Here is a 7,750-nt window from a genome sequence, read left to right on the forward strand (position 1 = left end):
ACCAACTCCCGGAGTTCACTCAGACTCACGTCCATCAAGTCAGTGATGTCATCCAGCCATCTCATCCTCTGTCATCCCCTTCTCCTCCTGCCCCCAATCCCTCCCAGCATCAGAGTCTTTTCCAATGAGTCAGCTCTTCGCATGAGGTGGCCAAAGTATTGGAGTTTCAGCTTCAGCATCATTGCCTTCAAAGAAATCCCAGGGCTGATGTCCTTCAGAATGGACTGGTTGGATCTCCTTGCAGTCCAAGGGACTCTCAAGAGTCTTCTCCAACACCACAGTTCAAAAGCATCAATTCTTCAGGACTCAGCCTTCTTCTACTTCTGCTTTATTGACTATGCCAAATCCTTTGACTGCGTGGATCACAACAAACTGTGGAAAATTCTTAAAGAGATGGGAATACCAGACCACCTGACTTGCCTCCTGAGAAATCGGTATGCAGGTCAAGAAGCAGCAGTTAAAACTGGACATGGAATAACAGACTAGTTTCAAATGGGGAAAGGAGTATGTCAAGGTTATATATTGTTACCCTGCTTATTTAACATCTATGCAGAGTACATCATGTGAAATGCCTGGCTGGCTGAAGCACAAGCTGGAATCAAGATTGCTGGAAGACATATCAATAACCCCAGATATGCAGATGACACCACCCTTATGGCAGAAAACAAAGAACTAAAGAGCTTCTTGATGGAAGTGAAAGAGGACAGTGAAAAAGTTGGCTTACAACTCAACATACAGAAAACTAAGATCATGGCATCTGGTCCCATCACTTTCTGGCAAATAGATGGGGAAACAATGAGAGGCTTTATTTTGGGGGCTTCAAAATCACTGCAGATGGTGACTGCAGCTATGAAATTAAAAGATGCTTGCTCCTGGAAGAAAGAAAAGCTATGACAAACCTAGACAGCATATTAAAAAGCAGAGACATTATTTTGCTGAAAAATATTTGTCTAGTCAAAGCTATGGTTTTTCCAGTAGTTATGTATGGATGTGAGAATTGAACTATGAAGAAAGCTGAGCACTGAAGAATTAATGCTTTTGAACTGGGGTGTTGGAGAAGACTCTTGAGAGTCCCTTGGACTGCAAGGAGATCAAACCAGTCAATGCTAAAGGAAATGAGTCCTGAATATTCATTGGAAGGACTGATGCTAAAGCTGTAACTCCAATACTTTGGACACCTGATGAGAAGACTGACTCACTGGAAAAGACCCTGATGCTGGGAATGATTGAAGGCAGGATGTGAAGGGGATGACAGAGGATGAGATGGTTGGACATCATCACCAACTTAATGGGTGTGAGTTTGAGCAAGCTCCTGGAGTTGGTAATGGACAGGGAAGCCTGCTGTTTTGTAGTCCATGGGGTTGCAAAGAGTTGTACGTGATTGAGCTACTGAACTGAAATGAGGCCCTTCAGAGTTCTACTAGATGCTGCCCCACTGGTTCTTAAGTATTTGGTGAATGTATAGAAAAGCATTTTCTGAGTCTAAACTACTGCTAGTTTGAGTCTCATTTTTCTCCATTGGCTTTTGTCTTGCTTATGTTTCTTAGTTTGTATCTCCCTGGGTCCCCAGATTGAATCTTTATGACCACTATTTGTTCTATTACACTTTTTTCCTTGACCCAATATTAACCTGCTTTTCTCTAATTTAGGACTATGTCCAGCCAAAGTGCATTAAAGTAAATCCTGCCAGGTCCTTAAGTACCATTGTCTAGCAAATAGTAATTGTTTACTTTTTAAAGCTTCACTTTTAAAGAATTTTTATATAACTATTAATATGTATTATTCAATCAAAACTTCAATGAGTGACCATTTTATGAATGAGAAAGTGAGGGAAAATATTTTAACACTTAATCATTATAAGATTCAGATTATGGAATAAAATGTATAAAAACCTAAATATGTGTGAGATTCCTTGAATTCTATTATTCATAATTTTGATGCTGCTTGCTAAAATAAAGCCTTTTTTCCTATTCACTCAGGGCACTTTCTATAATTTGAAAAGTTATATTTGAATGTGTATATATATATATATGATTCAATTTTAGCAATTGAGAACTCTTGTAGCAGTGTTTTCTTTTTTGTTTAGTATGTCTGGACTTAATAGCTCTGCAGAATGGCCCATTGAAAATCATCAATTGGTATCCCTGACACCCCAACTGGTTCCCCAAACTGCCTTCACTGTAACAACTACTTTCTAATTTCTTAATGTTAATTCTTGTAACCTAAAGAATCCCCAATAAAACAGTTTTAAAGCTATCTGAAATGTAAACAAATGCTTGCTTTTCTGCCTTGCCATATTATAAAGAATGATTATCTTCCATTTTAAAAGCGATTATTTACAACAGAAGCTAAAATCTCACCATCTGCTTGCCTTTTTTTAAAGGGATATCCTACAATAAAAAGGTCTGGATTCCCTTGTTAGCTAATGTAAAAATTCCTTTTTTTGAAAAGTGTGAAGAGAGATTATCCAGGTGACAAATAAATAGAAACTGCTTGGGAGCAGATAAGAGATCCATTGCAAATGACATAGCCCCAGGACACGGGAGCCAGAAATGCCCAGTCCAAGCCAGATCCAAAAAGAGAGGATTCCACACAATTTTACATTACCAAAGGCCAGATCTCTTTTTACTTTAACCCATTTCCAAAGCAATATTGGCATCTTATGTTTGTTGAGTCCTATTGTCTGATTTGTTTATAGCAGGAATCACAATCATTTTTAAATTAGAAAGATATGGAGACCTGACTTACAACAATTATCTAGAAAAACAGAAGATAAACAATCAAAATTTATTTGTAGATTTTGAGAGCTTATCAGATCTCTTGCTATGGGATAATGTCACTAATGAGAAAGGAAATGAGAAAGGAAATGAATTTGTCTGAATTTTCAGGCCACTTAATAAATAACATCAGGGCCGTGTATTTATACTAGTGGAAGTATTTTATATGTGAAAATGTTATCTGGGTAGCATCTTTAATGTTAATCGAATAACCCAGCCTCCAAAACATCTTTGCAGATTCATTGTGTTTGAGCCTCATGTGTAACTGTCGCTCTGCTATCATAACTCAGTTTATGATGTGTGCTTTTGTTATTGTTGTTTGCCTTTACTTTGCTCTGTGTTGTTTTTGGCTTGAATTTGTAGAGGAAAAGCTCTTATAAAGGAGAAAAATGGAAATCAAACAAGAAGGAGATGTGCAAAGTATGTGCCATGATAATGAAGGAGGAAACAGACAGAACAGGCTCTATCTTGAAAGCAAGACTCCATCTTGGGCCAGACTGTGGACTTTGAGCTATATGCCCAGTATCTATGGAAACAACAAACCAACTGGAAAACCTGGCCCCCAGAAGGAAGAGCCCCAGGGCTTGTACCTAGACTCTCTGCTGCCTTAAAGAATACCCTAATTATCTGTGTAACCTAATAGAATCATACATTCTATTATGCTTATTAGGGTCTGACCACAGGCCTATTGATAATTGTCCATTGTTAACTACCTAGGCTTAAGGCATGTGAATCATGGGTTAACTTTGATTGTATCTTTCTTTTTCCTTTGTTCAGACTAGTTTCAGGGAATTGGGGAGGCGGGTTTGTGCACTTAGGGTATGTAAGGTTTTCACAAAAAACTAGTCAGGGTCCTTGGCTAAGAGGAGACTCTGCCTTGGGCCTGCCGGTGTAATAAACTGCACTCCACTATCTTCATTGCCCTTCTGAGTGAGTTTGTTTTCCGGAATGCGTGGCTACAACAATAATACATTCAAAGGAGGAGAGAGTTCCAAGGAGTGAACAAAATTGCCAGACGGTTTTAAGTGCTCAAGGAGGGCTACTGTTATATTAAGTGATTCTTAATAGTAAAATCAATAGAGTAGCAGAAACAATACAAAGCACAAAAGGCCTTAAGGAATGAGAAGGTGTCAAGAAATCAAAGCTAATTAATTTAGGATTCTTTCTGAACAAAGAAATCCATCTTCAAACAAAGTAGAACACTAGGAATAAAATGTATAGCCATTTTCATGAAGACTTGCTTCATTGTACATTCTGGGATTCAACATTTTTCCTTTTTTCTCTTTTGTTCTTAATGTAAGCAAGCCTTTACATTACATCTCATTCAATGTTGTTTCTCAAGAAAATAAATATAATAAAAATAAGAAATATACATAGTTCTTGAAAACTTCAGGCTGCAATTTGAAGGATCTTAATCAGGTTTTATCAAAGACAAAGATAATTTAAGTGGCAGTTACAATCCCCATGAGTCATAAGGTGGCAAAGAAAGAAAAACAGGATGAAGACATTTCACACTCTCTGTCCCCGAACATGCTCCTGTCTAATTCAACCATAAACAAAAGGAACTGACAATGAATTCTGCTGCCTGGCTGACATCACCACAATTTACCTTTAACGGGGCTCTGACAGTCCACATCGAGCTCAGCTGCATCGTACCATGAACAGACTATTATTAAATGGAGGAAAATTGCTTTACAATGTTGTGTTGGTTTCTGCTATACAATAATGCTAATCAGTCATAATTTTATATATATTTATATATAGCCCCTCCCAGTGGAGCCTCCCTCCCCTCCCTTCATCCCACTCCTCTAGGTTGTCACAGAGCACCAGGCCGGGCTCCCCGTGTTATACGGCAATTTCCCACTAGCTATCTATTTTACACATGATATTGTATATATGTTATGCTACTTTCTCAATTCGTCCCACCCTCTCTTTCTCCTACTGTTCCACAAAAAAGCATCCTGACCCTTGCAAACATTTTCCCACCCTTCCCCCGGTATTACCTTAACTGTAAATTCAGTAGCAGAAATCTTTTGGAGCTGTTAAGAAAGCTGCTTCATTGAAAACTTGAGTTCTTGCTCCTTCTCTTAGCTTATTTGTGTTGGTTTCTGGTATCTTTTTTCCTTACCAATCCTAGGGATTTCTTTTCTCTTCACCCCATTCTGCCAGAGGACAAAGGATTAGAATATGAAACGGAAACTCACCGTGAAAGGGGTTTTTGAAATGTCGCTGAAGGAAACTGAAACCAAAAGCCAAACTCAGTGACTAAATGACTCCAGACGTAGTTTCTTGGTTTGAATGTATTTGGACTGATTTCCCAGAAACTGCGTATTGTCCATGGAAGAGAACTTTGAAATCATTTGCATTTTTTCCTTCTCCAAACTGCCTTCAAGGCTGTGAGAAGCCACAGTAAGTCTACAATAACAGTGATTATAACCCCAAAGTAAGGAAGCAGCCATCCAAATGCAATTCAGGTCCTCTCTTGCTAAATATTTAGGAATTTTGATAGAATTTTTTTTCTGAGAAAACCTGAGTTTGACAGAATAAACTGCTATATAATTTCAGTGAAAAAAAAATCTTCCTAAATAGATAAACCCTGCTAAACAGTTTTAAAGAATTTTAAAAACAATCTGGCATTAAATGGTCAACAAATGGATTTTTGCAACTGCATCTTTCATCAGTCAGGCAAATATTCAAAGCAACCAGTTTGCTTCATGAATTTAATTGTCAAGTTCCTTGCTCAGGCTTAAGAAATTCTCAGCTATCATTTCTTTAAATAAATTGTTCCCTTCTTCTGCTCTTTTCCTTCTGGAAAACCCATTACCCTAATGCCTTTCCTAAAGGAGTCAGATACTTCTTACAGAATTTCCCCATTTTTTCATTCTCTTTCCACTTTTGCGTCTATTATTTCTAGATTTCTATCTTCAAACTGACTAATTCTCTCTGCCATGTGGTCTGCTCTATTTCTAATACTTTCTAATGCACTCTTTTTTCTGTTTATTGAGTCCTTCAGCGGCAGAATTTCTATTTGACTCTTTTTTAGTGTTTCAGTCTCTTTGGCAAAGTATTCCTTCTGTTCATTTATTTTATTCCCGAGTTCATTGAACTGCCTTTCTGAATTCCTGGAGCACTGTCATTTTCTTTGTTCTTCATGTAGTGAAGAGTCATTGGTTCTGTGCTGATGCATTTGAAGTGGTGAACATCTTTCTTCTTTACGTAAAGCCCGTGTGTGTGTCTCTGGTTCCACTTTTTTTTTTTTTTTTTAAAGAAAACTATTTATTTTCACAGATATTCATGCTTTTTCAGATTCTTTTCCCATGTAAGTTATTACAGAATATTGAGTAGAATTCCCTGTGCTATATATCCTTGTTGATTATCTATTGTATATATAGTAGGATGTATATGTTAATTGCAAACTCCTAATTTATCCCCCCTACTTGTCCCCTTTGGTAACCATAAATTTGTTTTTGAAGTCTGTGTGTCTGTTTTTGTTCTGTAAATAAGTTTATTTGTATCCTTTTTTTCAAATTCTACATATAAGTAATACCATAATATTTTTATTTGTGGGACTTACTTCACTTACTCTTGCCTGGAAAATCCCATGGACGGAGGAGCCTGGTAGGCTGCAGTCCATGGGGTCGTCGCTAAGTCGGACAAGACTGAGCGACTTCACTTTCACTTTTCACTTTCATGCACTGGAGAAGGAAATGGCAACCCACTCCAGTGTTCTTGCCTGGAGAATCCCAGGGACGGTGGAGCCTGATGGGTTGCCGTCTATGGGGTCACACAGAGTCAGACACGACTGAAGCGACTTGCTTGCTTACTTCACTTAGTGTGATAATCTCTAGGTTCATCATGTTGCTACAAATGGCATTATTTCATTCTTTCCTATGGCTGAGTAATATTCCATTTTATTTATGTACCACATCTCCTTTACCAGTTTCTCTGTCAGTGGACATTTAGATTCTTGAGAAATAGGAGCCCACCTTTTGTTTTCCCATAGGTTTTCCCATAGGCACTATGGAAAACAGCACTTACTAAAGTTTTATTTATCTGAGCTGCCTCTGGTTATACTTGAGGGTTAGCACTTTGCACCCTCCACTGCCTCTGGCAGAGTTGTCCCTCGGTGTCTACTTGTCCAGACTTGTGCCTCTGGGGTTGCTGGGGCCTTGCTGCTGGCTGGTATCCCTGATATCACCATCTGGGGCACCAAAGTGGCAGATCCTTCTCTAGAGACCCTAACATACATCCCTTAAAGGGAAAATCAACTAAGAGTGACTCTATTTTATTCCTACAATATCACATTTGGTTGGTTTTCCACGGCAAGCTGAGACCATACTGAAGTCATTGTCTGATCTCTTGTAGCATGAATTTTTAGTCACAGTGATGAACACTCTGAGGTGGAATTGGAAATATCAGCTCCTATAAACTCCACTCCCAAATGCAAGCTATATAAAAGTCATATGTGAGTATAGTAGATTCTATTAAAGATGTACTGTAGGAGGCATCTCTTTTCCCAAGACTTCTTTGCTCATCACAACTTTGATGGTTATACAAGCCTTACACTCCACCAAAACTCATCTCATTCTTGATGACTCCACACTCCGTTCTTACTCTGTCTGCTTTCCTCTACTCACTACTTTGAGTTTTAGAGCAAACATTTCTGCTAAGACTTACATCCTTCTATTTACCACCTCTGCTCTAACAGACATGTGAATAGATTTTTATAAACATACACATTTCCCCTCCTATCAAGAATTTTGGGGTGAAGTGTTCAAATACAAAATGTGTGTTTCATCTTTTTTATCATATGTTATCCCAGTAACATATGTTACACTGCTAGAAAGTAGAGGGCTGAATTTAAAATTTGAGGCATTATAAATTGTGCACAGACACCCTTGCTCTGAAAACCATGTGGAAAAATGTCTTACAGGAGTGTAGAGGCATGCAGCTTAAAATGAATTACATTTTGA

General features: G+C 38.2%; 1 protein-coding gene across 3 annotated transcripts in view; it reads right to left on the reverse strand.

The window, feature by feature from the left end:
* The window catches only part of GBP5 (guanylate binding protein 5), a 16,302-nt gene extending 11,301 nt beyond the window's left edge, over positions 1–5,001 (reverse strand). For all 3 annotated transcript variants that reach the window (XR_827097.1, XM_010860367.1, XM_010860368.1), the window contains exon 1: positions 4,781–5,001. The gene's annotated coding sequence lies outside the window, so the exon portion shown is untranslated. The remainder of the gene's footprint in view (positions 1–4,780) is intronic.
* Positions 5,002–7,750: the final 2,749 nt, after the last annotated feature.

The sequence above is a fragment of the Bison bison genome, unplaced genomic scaffold, assembly GCF_000754665.1.
Source record: "Bison bison bison isolate TAMUID 2011002044 unplaced genomic scaffold, Bison_UMD1.0 scf7180017864466, whole genome shotgun sequence".
NCBI classification, from domain to species: Eukaryota; Metazoa; Chordata; class Mammalia; order Artiodactyla; family Bovidae; genus Bison; species Bison bison.